This window comes from Lissotriton vulgaris, chromosome 2_1 (genome assembly GCF_964263255.1).
Source record: "Lissotriton vulgaris chromosome 2_1, aLisVul1.2, whole genome shotgun sequence".
NCBI lineage: Eukaryota > Metazoa > Chordata > Amphibia > Caudata > Salamandridae > Lissotriton > Lissotriton vulgaris.
In genome coordinates, this window is record NC_141687.1 from 448,855,585 (window position 1) to 448,874,839 (window position 19,255).

Consider the following 19,255-nt stretch of genomic DNA (forward strand, 5'->3'; position numbering starts at 1 on the left):
ATGAACATAGAGATAGACTCTGACATAGACTGAGTAATTGCCTATGTAAGGGCAAAAGGAGGGCTGAGGTTCCGTGATGATTTGAACCCGTGTTTTCAACATTGTCGTAAACTCATAATTTTGGTACCAGTGAACCGCAAATGATCCATTTAGTATATCCTGGTGTTTTCGCTATGCTACGAGCAAGAGCACTCCTGTTATAACCACATTTCCGATTCACCCATGGCATCCATTTTAGATTATGGCATCCATCTTGTATTCTTGCCCTCACATAGTCAATGGACACACAGTGACCTCTGATCAATTCATTTCACTTAAGGACACGTAGGCTTTAGCCGGCGATTCACCTTGCCAATGACACGTGCACCTTAGGACAGAAACGCTGTGGCCGCATGACTCGGCAAAAGCTGCCTCCTCTGCCTGAGGCCAGTCCTGCTATACTGGTTCTCGTGTTCGTTGGCCTGATCATGATTAGGCGGCTGAAGCTGGTAGCCTTGCCCATTTACGACCCACAAACATCTCTTATCCTGTTTTTCTATCTTCTGCACCTGGCTCTGCTCCTTTCCTTCTGGGCCTTTATTAGGGGAAGGTAACGAAATTTACGATGAGGCGGTCCGGCTCTTGAATGAAAAGATGACATGGGATTATGATCGAACAGTGAGAACCCCTCGTTTGTAATGTTTTGACATCAGATATTGTTGACGATTCCTGTGCAACGCCAAATATTTATTGTTTAGGACATAAAGGTTAAGAAACGCACTAGTATGTGGAGAATGTTGCCCCCAGCTAAAAAAACTGTATTCAAGAAGCAACCAACTTTGTGCAAATCAAACAGGCTCCTAGAATCTGCCCGTGTGTAGTTTCTGTGACTTCTGTGTCCCTGCAGTAATAAACCTTTGGTCTTTGACGCCACCATCGAGAAGCCCGTGTTTCTGTTTATTTGTGCACCGAGACAGGTAGAACTCAGGGGTCTTCGGGTGTTGTCCCTGACACCTCTGGACCTTAATAAAAGTCCAGAACTCCACCGCCTCCATTGTTCGGTTGCCCCCCTGTAGAGATACGGCGGGCTCAGGTCCAGGCGCGTGCTTCCCCCGCATTGCCGGGGTGCGTGAGTTCATGCGGGCTGCAGAATTGCAGGTGTCGTCCAATCACCCTTCAGTGGGCGCACGGTCACGGATGCTTCTATCCCTGCATAGGGGTTTGCAGTGGCGTTCCCCTCGGCAACCGTTGATCACCTAAGTGTGGGAACTGGTCGATTGGGGGTCATGGAGTGTGAGGTTTCGAGGGGCGCTCCTCGCGTTCGTTTTCAAGGGAGCGAATGTGGTCTATGATGACTTGCTTGGCCTGGGATGTGGAGCAGCCATCCTTTGGGGGCGTGCGGCGACGTCGAGTCACCGTGGTCCAGTCCGGTCGCACCTGGGGTCTCTCCTGGCGCTTGGAGCGGGATGGGCTGCGCTCGAGGGATTCCGAGAGTCCAATCAGCTGTGCCGCCTCGTTGTAGGAGCGGATTGCTCTGCGCTTGTCACCCCAGCGAAAGATGAGGGCAAAAGGGTGTCCCCACTGGTAGGGGATGTCGAGAGTCTGTAGTTTTTCTGTCACAGGGCGGAAGACTCTCCTTCTATGCAGCGTGTTAGGTGCCAGGTCTTGGAAGATTTGAATCTTGTGCCCCCCGAATCGTAGGTCCTGCTTGTCCCTTGCTGCTTTCAGTATGGCCTCCTTCTCCGTGAAGTAGTGTACTCGGGTTATTATATCCGGGAGAAGGCCCGTCTTGCCTCCCGCGCTGAAGATTCGATGTGCGCGGTCCAGAAGTGGCAGGGAGGCCCCTTCGCCGCCTCACACCTCATGCAGGAGCTGAGCCGTATAGGCCATAATGCCAGTCCCTTCTTCCCCGAGTGGTACACCGCGGATGCAGAGGTTGTTGCGGCGCCCCTATTCTTAAGGTCCGCCTGTTTGACCTGGAGGTCGATGTTTTGCTCCTCCAGAGCCGCCACCCTCTGCCACAACTGCTCGATATCTTCAGTGCGTGTGTCGACAATTTTTTCAAGTCCATTGACCCTGTCCCCCAGTTCTGTGACGTCTTTGCGCATCTCCTTGTCGCATGTATGCACCTCCGACCGCAGGGAGCCTATCTCCGATTTCAAGACCGCCATGAAAGAGGACATGAAGGCCTGGGTCACCGGGGGGGAGTCAGTGACGGGCTGCAGCATTTTTTCAGTTGGAGTCGACGCTCCTGCTTTGCCCCACATGGCGACCACTGACATGCTCTTGGACGTCGTCGCCGGGTGTGTCCTGCCCCCCCTTCTGCCTCGGGTCATTGTCAGGCTAGGGCGCGGTGTCCAGTCACTTGGTATGTGCCCCTCGCCGCGGGCACGGTTCCTCGATGGCGTTGCCGGGACGTGGGAATAGTGCGGAGCGCCACCAGTCTTCCACTCCCCGCTCAAGCAACCCCCCGCGCGCAAACTCGCTCTGCCCACAAGACGGGGTTCAGGCCTGGGTCCTCCAATTGCCGCTAGTGCGCGGGGGATCCGCTGTACAGGCCGGCCCCCTCCTCAAGCCCCGGGTGTCACACCTCACGTCCCCCAGGAAATGGCGCTGGTCATCCCGGGGCCCCACAGTCAGCGCAGGGGTACTCACGCGCCTGTCGTAGCTCCTTTCCCTCGCTCCAGGTCAGCTAGCTCGGTCCCGGGGACGCAGATGCCAGTGGGTGTAGCAGATCGCCCGGCCAGGCAATGGCGATGTCTTCCCTGAGCGAGGAGGCTGATTCACATACCCTCCGTGGCGCCCATCAAACATGGAGGGCCGACCCGCTCCACCAGCGCGAGGCGAGGTGCCCCAGCCACCCCCGCATCCTTCTGGGCAGCGCCCCCTGCTGCAAGGTCCGGCCTAGGGGGGCACAGCGGATGGAGGTCAGCGTAGGTCCAGGCAGGATCAGCAGGCCCGCCCGGGGGTGCCAGAGGGGCCAAGATGGCGGGCAGGGTCCGATCTAGAAGAGTCAAGATGGCGGGCGGTGTGCACAGTAGTCCCAGCCGTGATCCAGCGGCTCCGGGTAGCGGCTGCGCACCAGTCCGCAGACAGGGGGAGGAAGAGCTCCAATGAGGGGGATTTCGTTGGGCACCCCTGCAGCAGCTCCCGGTCTCACAGTAAAGCCCCCGGGCAGGGGGTCAGCCGGCGGCACCACCGCGCCGAGTGCGGCCTGGTGCTCCCGCCAAAGCCGGGTCCTCTCCCGGGGTCAGCAGCCGGGCGTGCACCACACTCTTGTCTCGGAACCGCCTCGGCGCCGGCAGCTCCATCCGCTCTGGTCGCTGGGTCCGCCGCACGCAGTCAGCAGCCGGAGGTCGCCCTTGTAGCGTCGGTCATCCCCTCAGCTCTGTGTGTCTCTCCGGGGGTAGGCGAAGCCTAGCCGCCGGCCGTCCGACGTATCGAGAAAATGGCGGCGACACACCGGCCTCAGCTCCTTCAGATCCCTGTCCGCCCCCTGCTGAGCCGCCTGCACAGGAACAGTTGCCCTGAGGGTCGCTCTCTCGTCTGGAACGCAGGTAGGGGTTGGGGCCCCCAGAGAGCCCTCGAATGTCGCCTTTGTAAGCCTATTTAGGCAGCGAGGCGACGGAGCACACTCGAGATGCGCCTGCTCACATCGCCGTCTTAGCCACGCCCCCTCTTCTATTAATTTAAGCATCCATTTTTAATTAGAATTGCAATTTTTATCTTGGGTCTTTCCGTTTTTGGGTGTGTTGTGTTAATAATATTAAATACCTAGTTGCAATAGTATTAATTGAAGCACAACATATGCAACATTTATTTAACTGATGTTCCTCTGGCTTCTTTGCTTTTAGGTGCACAAAGACTGAGAACCAGGAATCATCCTCATCCTCATCACTTGTTGAAGTGCCAGGAAGAAGTCCTGATGCATTGTGTGCACAACGTCACATGACGTCACATGTGGCCACAGACAACTCTGCAACTCATGCAACTGCGTCCTGCTGTTCTGACATCTGAAGAAGATGGGCCCAAAGAAAGGTGGCAGTAGGTCCTCTACCAAGAAAGTTGCCAGTGCCACCGCCAGTAAGAAGGAGCAGAAGAAGCAAGTGGTGCCACTTACCAAGGAGACTGGTGTGCCGACCAAGACTTTTTTGGGGGGAAAAAAACTACGCATGCAGCAGCGGTGTCTGCCGGGGACCAAGCTGGGAGCAGCACCTCCGCTTCATTGGTCTCAGTGCCACCACTCCAAGTTAGGCCCAAGCCCATGAGTGCCGCAGAGGCAGCCTCTTTATTTGCTCTTTCACCATCGACCAGTGATGTTGGCATTGACTCATCGCAAAGTAACATCCAATCAACGCAGGGTGTAACTCATCTGACGAGTGTTCAACTACAGATGCAACGACAACCTCAGGTGCAACAATGAGAGGCGCAAGGAGAGGCACAAGGAGAGGCAAAACTGCCCACAATACTTGTTCCTCCAGAAGTAGGGGCACATTAGGAAATCGAGATTCATGCAGAGGTATCAGCCGAGCAAGCCACCCTTGATGATCCATTGTCTTCCAGATCCCCAGCACGGAAAAGGAGGGCTAGTACAACTTCTTCTTCAAGCCCCCTTCCTTCTGATGATCTAGATCTTGATTGGCACCCACCAATTCAGTCTGAGAGGGAGGTACGCCATGAGCCGACAAAGCTAGGTAAAAGGAAGGTTCCCGCAAGGCTTTCAGTTATGGGTGATGATGAGTCTGACGAAGAAGAAGTAGAAGTGGTGTATTCTGCTGCTGATGAAGAGTCTGACGATGACGACACAGTCATCACAGTCGTCACTCTAGCCCCAGCCGCTATGCAGCAGACAGACATTTTTACCCGATCCCGAAATGCTGCACGGGATGTGGGCGGCGTGGCACTGGTACCACCACCAACACAGGTAACTACTACACCAACACGACCTACAGCTTCCATATTTTCGCTTCAGAAGGGCCGGCAGGGACCTCCATCCAGCTCGACCTCCATCACCTCAAATAGTGGTGCTGTAAGTGCACAACAGAGTCAAAGTCCGCCACACCCATCCTCCACTTCATCTGGCATTGAAAGTGGCACCTCCACCACCACCAGCAATCTCAACTCCCCAGTTTGGGACTTCACTTCTTTAGTATTAGCAAAAAGGCAGAAAACAAAGTTATTTGTTCGATTTGTAAACAAGTAGTTAGTTGGTGTAAGCTTGGTACCAATTATGGTACCGGATACAGAGAGGTCATCTCCAAAAACATCACAGCATCCAGTGGGAGGTGCACCTAAGTAATACCCGGAAAGCCAAAAGTACAAATCCAAATGTAGCCATTGATATTGCATCTGATGACGAGGAGCTGATCGTGCAGGGGGGAGGTGAAGAAGCGAGAGACATTCTTCTGGTACACACAGTACCCCTGGCAGAAGCAGTGCAGTGGTAGCACCCACACCCTCTACCCCAGCAACATGTAGGAGGCACAGTAAGAGTCTGGTAGAGACACCAATGCGAAAAAGTACATCAATGAGCCTAACTGGGTTGAAGAAGTCTGGATCATCATCACATATGAAAATGGTCCAGACCACCATTAAAAGCATGTTTTGGTCAGAGGCCGCATTTGAAAGCAATAACCCAACGGCACGTCTGTATAATGTAATGCTGGCTAAAATATTAGCGCTGGACCTTCTCCCTTTTTCTTTCGTGGAAGGGGTGGTTTTTTTAGAATTTGTGGCAACAGTCTGCCCTAAATGGAAGGTTCCTATTTTGCCAGAGTTGCGGTTCCAGCACTACATCAAGATGTGTTGGACGTGATTAGGGCAGCTTTGCAGAAGAGTGCTGTTCACACTATACACCCGACAACAGACATGTGGACCAGTTGCCAAGCCATTGATTACATGTGCATTACTGCACACTAGGTCTCTTTTGCGCGGGTTAGAGAGAAGATAGGTGCAGGTGTTGACAGTGTCACCATTTTTCAAGCCACTCGGAAACATGCAACAGTAGCCATGTTTGCCATGGAGAAATCTCATACTGCAGTAAACATTTTGGAGGAGTTTAACAGTAAGGTCTTTCAATGGCTGCAGCCAAGAAGGCACATGATCGGTTATGTTTCCATGGATAATGGCAGTAATATCCTGTATGCAGGCATTAGCAGAGTGGATGGATGCCCATTGCCTAAAACTCAATGGCTCTAAAACAGAGGTGCTGGTAGTAGGGGGAAAAAGCGAAAAATGGTCGGATGAGTGGTGGCCTTCATGTCTGGGCCCTACCCCCATACCATGTCAGGAGGCCAAGAATCTGGGAATTTGGATGAATCCCTCGCTCTCATATGAAGGCCACATAAGGCGCCTTGTGGGCAAATGTTTTGGAGTCCTAAAGACCCTAAACAAAACCTTAGACCTCCTCCCTTTATCGGCCAGAAGAACACTAACGCAGGCACTGGTGACCTCGCGGTTAGATTATGGCAACATTCTGTTCCTTGGGGCAACCGAGGGCAGTATAGGTCGCCTACAAGTCATCCAGAACTCCGCCGCCAGACTGGTGTTAAGAAGACCCAGGAGAGCTAGCTCGAAATTGGCGCTGGATGCGCTTCATTGGCTGCCGGTGAAGAAGCGTGTGCTATTTAAGTGCCTCCTCTTTTGCCACCGTATTGTCTGGGACAAGTCACCGACATATCTGAAGGAGCTAGTTAGCCGATATGAACCTACTAGGACCCTCCGTTCAGAGGGTACCGGTTTGCTGACAGTCCCCAGGATCGGGAAGGCGAGAATAGGCGGACGTTCCTTCGCGCTACTAGCAGCTCAAAATTGGAACAAACTACCTCCTGTGTTAAGACTGGAGGGCAATGAACTGCGGTTTAGGGCTCTGCTCAAAACACACCTATATACTGCATAGAGTCTGGGTTTTCTATGCTGTTTTCACCGGTAGCTTAGCGCGGGGACACACCGTGATGGCGTTACTGAGCGCTCTATAAGCTCTTTATTATTATTATTATTAATATAGTTAAGGCCAATGCTGATGGTGGCTATTTAAGAATGCCATGTTTGGCGCACAGCAGAAACATTATTGTTCAAGATTTCTTGAAAAAAGAAAACACAGTCAGTAAGTTACTGACCACCTGCTGAAGAATCTGCACACATTTCAGCCATTCTTTTAAGGCCCAGAAGCAACTGAGGATCATTCAACGTGACCGTAGAGTGCCAGTCAGAGGACTCATCCAGGAGGTGGCAACACGTTGGAACTCAACATTCTACATGTTTGAGCGTCTGTTTGAGCAGTACTTGGTAATCAATGAGTATGTCTTTCAGGTACGGGGTGCTTCTATGAAAGACATGAGGCTAGAGGTGGAGGAATGGGACCTAGTGAAAAGCCTGACAGACATGCTTTGTCCTTTTGAGGTCTTAACGCGTGAAGTCAGCACGGAGGAATGTACTTTGGGTAAAGCTAACCCATTGTTGCGCATACTAGAGCACCAACTGAAGGCGGTGTCTTCAATGTTCCGAGTTGATGCTGAAAAACAAGGCTCATATCAGTTGCTGGAGAGCTTACTAAGCCGCCTAGTTGACAATGCAAGGCTTAAAGCAATACATTCAGAACAACATTACATTTGTGCCACTATTCTGGATCCACGGTACAAAAAGGCACTGGCCAGCAATACATTAATTCCTTTTTCTGAAGCAGATGTTTCCAAATACAAACATTGGCTAGCTCTGTCAGCCACTTCTGTGGCCGAAGGCAGTCATTTTCCCTCAGAGCCGTTACCGCCACCAGCAACCGTATCATCATCACCTACACCAGGCCCAGCCATAATATTGTCGGAAGCGGATTGGATAACTCATCTAGGGTTTGCTTGTTCCAGTGTTGATGCAAAGGCAACAGATGGTACGCAAAGTGGAGCACCCCTGGAGGACCTTGAGTGGATGGTGCAGACCTATCTGGATGACCCAACAGAAGTCTTCTTTGAACAGAACCCATTGGTGTATTGGTATGGGAAAAGGACACAATGGCCACTGATCACCAAGCTGGCTATAAATTATTTGGCTTGCCCACTCGCAAGTGTGTCTCCTGAACGTGTTTTCAGTGCTGCTGGTGCCATTGTAACTTCAAAAAGGACCTGCCTCTCGCCCAAAAATGTGGAGAGGTTAACAAGAATCAATATGAATCAGCACTTCATACCACCAGATTACAAAATACGTGAATCCACGGAGGAAGAAGAGGACACCAACTTAGGTGACGGAAATTCTTCTATGTTAGCTGACCTACTCCTGTTTCAATTCATAGAGTTTGAGGACGAGCTCTACTTCCGTGACACCTAAGCTTGAAATACTTACTTTTTTTTTCATCCTTATTCACTTTTATTTCTGGGTGTCTTTCTTTGTTTTGCAACTTTTAGCACAACAAAAGTCTAATCACAACAAATCCATCAGCAGCACTGTCTTCATCTTATTTCCAAATTGAAGGTGCCGCTGTCTGCATTCCTGAAGTTCACAAGTTCACAACTCAGTAATTCTCCTCTATCCTCCTCCTCCAGACTCCCCCTATCCATTTCCCTCAAAGAAGATGGCCGGATTACGCAGAATCAAGAAACTGTCGCTTCGTAGACGAGTCCCCTCAAAAGAAGTCGGACTGGAATGACTGACTATGCTGACTGCTGCTTCTGAAATTGGACATGAGAGTCTGCCCTTTGGCCCTTCACTTAAGAATAAGATGCTGACAAAAAGTGGAACAGGTAATGAATGATGAGATGGCATGCAGTGGACAACACTGGCTGTCTGGGTCTGATGAAAGCAATTGCTGTTCGTTTGTTGTGCATGAAATGAATCCTATGTGTTCTGTTATTATTTAATCTTTTACACACTAAGGGCCAGATGTAGGTGGCCGTTTCAGGCCATTTACCGATTGGTAACGGCCGATTTTGGCCGTTACCGATCGGTAAATGGGTGACAGGTATGTAGGGGGCATTTTTTTACTGATTCGGTAAAAATTCAGTAAATTTACCGAATCTGAGGCTCCCAGATGTAGGTGGGACTCTTCTGAGTCCCAAAGGCCTTACAGAATCGGAATTTTACCATCAAATCCAATTTGATGGTAAAATACCGATTCCGGTGTGCATGCACATGTGTGCATGCACACCTATGCCATGTGACAGGCAGACCTGCCCTTAGGGCATGCATGCCTGCCACATGGCACCCCAGCCTGTTTTGGGGGTGCTAGAGGGTGTCAAAGTGGAAATCGGTATTCAAAGCCCATAGGAATGAATGGGCATTACCGATTCAGTATTTACCGAATCGGTAAATACCGAATACTTCCGATTCGGTATTCCAGCACATCTGGAATACCTACATGTCCACAGCTTAGATTTACCGATTTTTAATTACCGAATCGGTAGAATTCGGTAATTAAAAATCGGTAAATCTATTTTACCTACATCTAGCCCCTAAATGTAACTCAAGTCTACTCTGTTTACCTTGTTTAAAGCAAATTGTACTTCTACTGCAGGGGCCACTACGTTGCATGATTTTTTAATATGGAAAATGTCCTTGGACTCACTATGTGTAGACTGTGACTGCATGAGCAACATTGAGTTTGCCAACACCATGATGATTGATGATGAGTAATGATGACCAAAGTTACATAATATCTTTACAGTCACTCATTGGGATGGATGGATCATCATCGTTGATTTACAGAAGAACTATGTTTTGTGAGTGGCAAACAGGTAAACAAGTCAACAACAACCACAGCAGAACTACATTTCTGTCTAGTCGTGGTATGGAGTGGTCGAGCCAGTATAGTTTTATGCCAGAGTCCAGACAGCGGTTCATGTAAAATTGCGGCTATGTGGCTTGCTCTATAAAATTAGATCTGCTTTGTCTGTCTGTGTCAAAGAGGTATGCTACATGGAGGTTGTTTCACTCAGTGGTGCCTGCCTTGACTGTTTGCATGGCCCTGGCCTGCTGTGTTCTAAATATTATCCTGGAAACAGAGACTCAGAGTAGGCACTTTAGAAATGATACATGTATGTAATACTGTCGCCTCTGAAAGTGAAAATGTTATTTTTGCACTACACACCGTACCTGATATTTTTAATATCCCTTTCTGTTTTTCCATCGACAATAACTGGCCAGCACTAACCCTGTGTGATGGGAAAAACATTAACTCAGGCTTACCATAGCAATCCGCAATTCCGCATCCACCAGGCAGGCAGTGGAAAGTGTGGTCACCAAGATTGATCGACGGAGCAACCGATGGAATGGAGAAGTACCGTGAATAAGAGGAATGGCTGGATGCATGCAACTTCCCAATTTGACCAGGATAACTACCAGGACAACTACAACTACATTATACAGTTACAGTATCCACTTCACTTGTCCTTATCTTTTAAATAATGTTATTGTTGTGAACTTCTTTTAGTGCGACTCTGTGAATTTGCTCTCTGCTTCCAATACATCCCTACAGCTATTTGATACGTTTCTTTGCTATTTACTAAGTGTTTATTCTCTCGGAGGGCAGATATGCAAGTGAAATTGCGTAATTACTGTAGCCCTGTACTGTCTAATTGTTTAGTACTACTTAGTAAGTTGTAGTAAGTACTACTTTTCAGTAACCTAACCATCCATTTAGCAAACAACTTCATGCATGCACTTCCTTCATGTCCCTTAAAAGATTTATGGATATCTTCTTATCCAAAGATTTGTTTTTCTTCATTTGTTGTTTGCCCATGCTGTGTTTTTTTTTCTCTCTCCAAAAAACGTTCCCAAAAACCCTCATTCCCATCCATTTTTCAAACCATAACCCTCTTCCCCCGGGCTGTGTGGTTTTCATTGAGGTGTGACTAAATGACACCAATAATTCCACACACTTGCTGGGGAGGATAAGGTCAAAAGCAACAGAAAATCTGTTTCAAGGCAGGTTAAGGAATCCGAGGATATATTATTTTTCTGCTTGACACACACCCATGAGTATTTGCAAATCAATTCAGAATTTCATGTCCGCCATCGAGTGGATTCATCATCAACAACATCCTCCTTCACATGACGAAAGCTTACGCTGCTGTGTCCTTCATTACTAGTTCTTGTAGTAGCCATAATCCACGCAACTAGTAGTTCACTTTTGATTAAATACTTGAGCATTGCTTATGCCTCAGTTTATGGTACTGTTCTTGTGTACTGTACTATCGTACTGTTCTAATGCTCCTCTCAGGCCACTCAATGTCTTATTTCCTTTTTTTTCATATGCTGCTACTGCCAGTGTGTACCACTACTACTACTACGAACACAACTATGCCTTTCCATCCGTCCAGGATTCCATAGCCAACCTTAATCGCCATTTGCCATGCAGCCAGCCCTGTGCCTAGCCCTATTCTCAAACACGATTCACAGGTAAGATAAGCATTTTGGAGGAGAAAGAATGATGGAGTAGGAGGAGAGGAGAGACTGACGGTAGTACTTGTAAAGTAGTAGGACAATTGAATTCACTAACTCTGTCAGTGGAACTTTGGTACAAATTTGGGTGATTACTTAGACAATTTGAATCAACTAGCCAGTTAAGTTTCAGGAAAACAAACGTACAGTTAACCCCACGCCCTGCCTCCCCAAGAAAACAGTAAAAACGAGTATGCTATGTTTAAGTGGAAAATAAATAATTATTTTGACTCTAACAAAAATAAACTATCCCACAAGACCCGACTCACCCCCCTCCCTAACCCCAACCAATGTCCATGAAATGTCCCGAAAAGTTACAAAACCCCAACGCCCAATTCCCAGCCCCCCAAAAGTCTTTAAAAAAGGGTCAAGGGACAGTCTCTACTTTGGCCTGCAGTGTTCTGAGGCCAGGTGGTCACGCAGCTCTCTCCGGAGGGCCTTGAGCAGGACTTTTTGCCACTCCACCTCCTGCTCAAGGTATGCCACTCACAGGGTAAGGTGGTGCACACGCGCCTTGAAGGTACTGTGGGGGGCAGCTGTTGCTTTCACTGCTCAGCGAGCGGCAGGTGGCTGCCGGACTACGGCGACGTAAGGCTGGAGGATTGCGCTGGCTGTATGACCCAGGGGCAGTGGAGGAGGAGGATGCATCTGTTGTTGACTGAGAGTCATCCTCCTCCTCCTGAGCCACCAGCCGCCGATATTCAGCGACAATTGCCTCCAGCTTCCGTTGCCTGGCCCGGATAGCCAACTCCTTCCTTAATAGTAAATACTGTAACCAATACTCTTCAAGATTAACACAAAAAAATTCAGCAGAAAGTTGTGTCACCGTAGCACTAGCAACTTGCAAGCACAGTAGATAACATTTGTGGTATGTGTCTATCTAACCTCCCACTTTGTTGTCCTCTGCTCTAACATTAGTGGGAGTTTCAGGAAATCTACTAGCACTATGGACTCACTGCATTAGACTTATTAGACAACATTAGACTCAGACAGTACACCAGTCGTCTTCTTCTCTCTTGTTTAGCAAAATTAGTACATAAACTCGTGGAAGCTGGCATAATGCCAGCGCAGTCAGCTTGAAGCCAAGAAAAACAGACACCAGCCATGATGACGTAGACTCGCGTTACTGTTACCAGTACGTACAGATGGGGAAGCTCTTACTTTTCTATTACGGGTGGCACTGGCCATACTCTGTTACAAGGGCTACTGCTCAATTAATTTAACTTTCACCCTGCCCTGCCCCTGACTACTACAAAAGGAAAATGAAGAAGATAATATGATCATCTGACCCTTCACATGATAGTTGCTTATATAAGCGATGAATTTAGGTGCTTGGTTTTTATTGATTGAGTGAACACCAATAGGCCACACATGAATGACAGAGTAAAAAATAGTTATTAACATAGGTAGTGAGTGGTCCCCGTAATCCCGGAGGAAGGCACTTTTGACTTGACTTGATAATGTGAACTATACAATATAGATACACAATATATGCTGTGCTTGCAAACTTGTGTTAGTCAAGGGAGTATTCTGAAAAATTACAACTTCTACTTTCCTCGACTTTGCTACTCTGGCACGGATGTGCGGTGTTACATGCTCTTCAAACTAACACTCGTCATCCAATGACCATCTACTCTGTCTACTCTACATACACCTATGCTATCTATGAGGACGATACCATCCAGGCATCAATCCAGTCAAAGTAAATGTCAATCATTCTTCTTAATGTCTCAGCTGGACAAACCTTACTTTTTCTCACTGAAAAACACCGTTTTTATTTTATTTTGTAAACCGCCACCCATGCATCTGTGCTTGACTTGTATTTGAATTTGACCCAAAGGATATATTACGCTCACATACAGTTTCTGTTTCACCCACACAGGCAGTCCTCTTTTCTTTCTCCTTCTACCCATCCTTGCTTCAACCGGCTATGCATCAGATTCTGACCAGCCACCTCTGCCTGCATTCAAAAACACATATCATTCTTTGCCAGTCATTAATTTAACTTGCTTGTCCTTCCTCCTCCCTTACACCCTTCTTTCCCTTTTCGTTCATCCCATCCATCAAGTTCCTCTCTGATCTGACTTGGCTTCTCGATAAAACTTTCACAGCTGAGTTGAAGTCAAATTTAGTGAAGGCCATTGGTTACTCGTCAACTCCCACCGCTATTGCTAATGCGAAGTCAAGGGTCGACTGTCTTCTACCTGGTTGACAAAAACTTAGTTCTAAATTTGTAAGTCTTCTTAACAGTAAAGTCTACTTGTATTGTACAACATACAGCCCTGCAGCAAGCCAACTCTGCAATCTCAATAAGTAAGGAACATAGGGCTAGATGTAGGTAATCCAAAAATAGCGATTCTAAAATACCGAATTTTACCGTTTCGGTATTGTAGAATCGGTATTTGGGTAGTAGCTAAAAATTCGGTAATTTTTACCGATTCAGTAAGATTCGGTATCTGTCATTCGGAATTTACCAAATCGGTAATTACCGATTCGGTATTTACTGATTCGGTATTTCCCATTCTGGCTTTTGGCCCATATGAATGAATGGGAAATACCGAATCGGTAAATACCGTAAATACCGAATCGGAAAGGGAAGAAAGTGAAACTTAAGAGTCAGCCAATCAGGTGCTACCACCCACCCCCTCCCATCCAGGAACTGGCCAAATCCAGGCAGCTGGAAGCAATTAGAAGCTTCTGGAGAGGGAGAGCAAACAGAGCTGAGTCACTGAGCCACAGGAAAACTTTGTTTGTGCTTTTAAACTTTGAAAACGTCAAGCAGCAGTGAAAAGGAACATCCAGAGAGGAAGAGAAAAATTAAATTTAGCTTCATGGAGCTGCAGGTCCTTGTGGAGGAGGTGGTGAAAGAACACCAGAAATTGTTTGGAAAGCAGTCCCTGACTGTGGCTGAATATGCAAAAAGAAAGATTTGGCTGGAAATACAGACAAAGGTGAATGCTGTGGTAGTGACTCCAAGGGACATATACGACCTGAAAAAGAGGTGGTATGACGAAGAAGAAAATAGCAGAGGTCTACAGCGAGGCAAACAAAACTGAAGGAGGGAAGAACCGTGCACCTCCACTGACTGAGCTGCAGGAATTGGTGTGGTCCACCATTGAATCAGAGAGCATCTATGGACTTGGAGATGCAGACAGCTCAGCCAGAGCTGCCGCCAGAAAAGGTAAGATGCATGCACAGCAATCACCCCCACCCCATCACCTTCCCTTTTCCCTATATGGCAAAGTTTACCCACCTGCAGTAGAGGTAGTATTAGATATGAGCAATGCATCATGGGACATGTAGTATTTGAAAGACCTACCATGTCATACAGCACAGCAATGAAGAAGTTAGGCTAAAGATATCAGTCATAATGAGGCTGAGGCAATATGTACAGTGTTTGAGTGCAAAAAATGTAATTGTAGAAGCAGTGAGACAGGAGCACAGAGCTAATATACGCTTTTATGTCCACCGGCAAGACATCTCGCAGGCGTACCAGTGAGAAGGAAGGCACAGCACCACAGAGGGATGACAGCCAGGAGGCAGGCACAAGTGCAGAGAATGTCACAGAGGACACTGGTGCACTAACACCACTGCCACCATCCAAAGACCTTGATATGTCTCCACATCTGCAGGCGTCCCCAGAACGTTCAGGATCCTCTCTGCTACTGGCCTCACCTGAACTGCCTGCGTCACTGCCACAAATAATACCTGCACCTCAAAAGAGCATTAGGCATGCAGTAGCTCCACTGGTAGAAATGGAGACTTCAGCAGGTGAAATGGAGGTTGAAGACACTCAAACCTTGGCTGGAGGAAGGAATCGCTGCCACACAGCAGTCCAGTGCAGAGGTTGGCCATATAGGTATCAGACGCCGCAGGCCCAGAGATAGCAGTGTTGCACAACATGTGGAGGGCCCCAGTGTCTTCCGTGGGCTAGAGGTTAGCATGGTTAAGATCCAAAGAATGCAGGGGAAGGCCATCCAGTCTGTGCAACGCCAGGTGAGGACCCTGAATACACATATGAAAAACATTGTGAAGGGCATCAGTGCACTGGTAGATGAGAATAAAGACATGGCATCAGGTATGAGGGAGATGGCTGCAGGGATGCGGGAGATGGCCACAGGTGTGAGGGGCATGACACAATCAGTGCAGCTCCTGTGCAGTAAACTGGACCAGGACAGGTTAGCAAGGCGCAAGGACAGACAACATGTGCAGCAACAAACTAAGGCTATGAACCGCCTGGCCAAAGCCACTTCCCTTCTATGCAGACAAAGCATCAACATGCAAGAGGGACTAACACACAGCAGAAATGAGGTGTCTAGGGGCCTTTCAAGGGTGACCAGTGCTGTAGAGGTGATGCTTAATGCACAGAAAGCATAAACTGCTGCTCTGGATGTACCAGAAAGTGAGGAAAGCACCAGTAGGAGCAGCATGACAAGCCCCCCTGTAGTTGAGACACGGAGGAGCAGCAGGCACCATGTTGAGCCAACATCCCAAACATCCAGTGAGGACAGCCAGTCACTTTCATCTGGCACTGGTAGGCGTGCCCAGAAATGACTCATACAGCCCACTCTCCATGAACTTAAATGAGGAAGTTATACAGGACTACCATTTTTGAATGGATGACATTTGTGTGGCACATTTGTGCTTTTGAGTACCTGCGTAGTGCCAAATATTAAACTATGTTGGGTGCATACTCCACCTGTCTGTGTGTATTTACTTACTCCAAAAAAGTTGCGTGTGATCTCTGCCCATCTCTGTCTGCCATCGGTTGGTGGCGCAACTCCTGCTGTGTTTGGTTCAGGCAGTGCATGTTCATCATCGTGGTCCTCAAAGTCGCTCAAATCCACCTCTGTGCTCCTCTTCGTAGCAAGGTTGTGTAACATTGCATAAGTTGCAATCATCTTACAGCAGATTATTGGTGAGTACTGCCGTGCCCCTCCACTCTTGTGGAGGCAGCGGAACCTGCTTTTTAACAAACCAAAGGTGCGCTCCACAACGTTCCTGGTGGATTTGTGTGCCACGTTGTATCGTCTCTAGCTGCGGGTTGGAGGGTTGAGGTAGGGTGTCAGGATGAATGAACAGACGGCATATGCACTGTCCCCTATATGTGAATGAGAAAACCATTTCTCACATGCACACATACACATACATCTGCTATATCTAACAGGGTGTATTACAGTGTTTTACCAGCAGGTATCCTTCACCAAATTCCCCTGCTGTCAGGCGTGTGTAGATCCCACTGTTCCTAAAGATGTAGGGGTCGTGGGTACTTCCTGGGAACTTGGCCACAATGTCTGTGATTATGTTGTTGGCATCACAGATTACTTGTACATTGATGGAGTGGGTTGACTTCCTGTTTCTGTATATGTACTCTATGTGGCAGCAGATGGGCATATAGGGATGTGGGTGCCATCAATACAGCCGATGACGTGTGGGAAATGTGAAATTTGATAAAAATCAGTCTTGGTCTTCAGCAGTTCCGCATGTGTGTCAGGGAAGCAGATGTAGTGATGCATCCTCTGCATCATGGCCTCTAGGAACTTCATGAAGAAACGGGACAGGCAGCTCTGAGACACCCCACCTGCCACAGCAATGACTCCCTGGTAACTCCCAGATGCAAGCAGGTGTAGGCTACAGAGCACCTGTACATGGGACATTGGGTGGGATGGCATGTGCCCTTGAGGTTGGGTGCTCCAATGGTGGGTGCAGGTCCCTGATCAAGTCCAGGATGGTTTGGGGGTGTAATCTGTACCTTTTTAATATCTCTGGCTCAGTTAGTTGGAACAGCATAGTCCTCTGCCTGTAGACTTGTTCCTCCCTCATCCAGATCCTCTCCCCTGCTGCCTGTAGCCTTAGCCGCCTTGCTATCACGTAGAATGCCGCCATTCTGGTCACAATGATGCATTTTGGGTCCTTTTTTATAGCCTGCACCTGGTTAGCACCTGCTTTCACTCCATGGTAAATACCGACTCTTAAATACCGAATTTCATAAAATTTTGTATTTTAGAAGTTTGCTACATCTCATAACTAATTTTTTTCCATTTCTTATTTACCGATTCGGTAAATAAGAATTCGGTAAATTCCAATTCGGTAAATTCCGATTCGGTAAATCTGGATTCGGTAAATTACCGACTCCTATTTACCGAATCGGTCTTTTTTGGGCCCCTACATCTCAATATCCAAATACCGGTCGGTAACGGCTGAAATTCAGTATTTTCGGCTGTTACCGACCGGTATTTGGCTACCTACATCTGGCCCAAAATAGCTTACCACTGCCCGCCACTACCGAGGCATCCCCCACAGCAGTTCCTGCGACCACTGGTGGCTCCACATCCGCCCCTGGAGTGACCACCTCCATGCTGGCCCCGGCACTGGTGTTTGTCTGTGCCGATGGTGTTCCTCTTGGAAAAAACATTTCATATTTTTACATGCCATATACACCAATCTCTATTTTGTCTAGGAATGATTTTTTTTTTTACTACATAAAGAAATTTAATTATTTGTGACTCTCGAGTCTAAACCAAAAATTCCCCTTTCGGAAAGGGGAGGGTGTTTTTATTTATGCTTAGCCATAACATGCTGCACTTTTTGGCACAACTGATGAATGCTTGCTTTTTAACGAACACCTTTTTTCTCATATGCTTAGCCATAACATGCTACACTTTTTGGCACAACTGATGAATGCTTGCTTTTTAACAAGCACCTTTTTTCTCATAACAGACAGAAGATTACCTTCTACGGACAAGAGCAATATGTTACTCATCATCATCACCACCAGTACTTTAAGTTCCAACCAGGTGAGGGGTCTCCCACAATTAATGTGTAAATCAGCCACTGTTCAGTTTTCATGAGGTCACCGTTTCTCATTTATGAAGCTGATTTTAATAAATGTTTTTATATAATGCACAATTGCAAATTAATATACAGAGTACACACATTGCTAGTTATTTTACTTTTAATAAAGCTTTAAAACTTACATAGATTCTGTGGTTTTTGGTCATGAGTGAGTGAGCGAAAGGGTTTGCAATTGCAATCATGATTCGGTGACTCTGAGAGGTCGGGATTCTGATTCCATAGTCTTATGTTCTGGGTTGTATAATAATTGGGGATCATCGCTGCATTCGGGAGCTAAAAAATGACTCTGACACACTAGCTAGTCAGTATGTAGATTGGGAGTTCAACTTCTGTTATGACTGAGGTATGAGGAAAGTCGAACTGTGCCTATTATCACCAATGCCCTATTTCTTCCCCATAGTTCTGTATGTGCAGAATAGTCCCTGTAACAGAAGTAGTATGTCCTCCTATCCAATCAAAAAGTAAACTAGTATCTTATTCTTGGTGGCCATTTACATTTTATTGTTGGGAATTGTCAAAGCATAAACATTAAGAATACTTCAATCGACATTATGGACAGCCCAGAGGACTGCACTCAGGGCCCGATGTAGGTAAAAGGGATTTTCCGAATTCAAAATACCGAGGCGGGCCGAATCGGTATTCTGAAATCGAAAAACGAGATGTAGCAAAAAACAGCGAAATAATACCGAATCGGTTGGCATCGGTAATGTGAATCGCTACGTACCGATTCGGCACGGACCGAATCGGAAAGTACCGAATCGGCTACCACCGAATCGGAAAGTACCGAATCGGCTACCACCGATTCGGAAATAGCCGAATCGGCTACCCCCGAATCGGAAATAGCCGAATCGGTAAAATCTGATTCGGCAATTACCGAATCGGAGGTCTGAAAACACACCCATGGGCAAAAAGCCCATAGGAATGCATTGAACAAACCGAATCGGTAAAATCCGAATCGGATTTTACCGATTCGTTAAAATCTGATTCGGTAAAA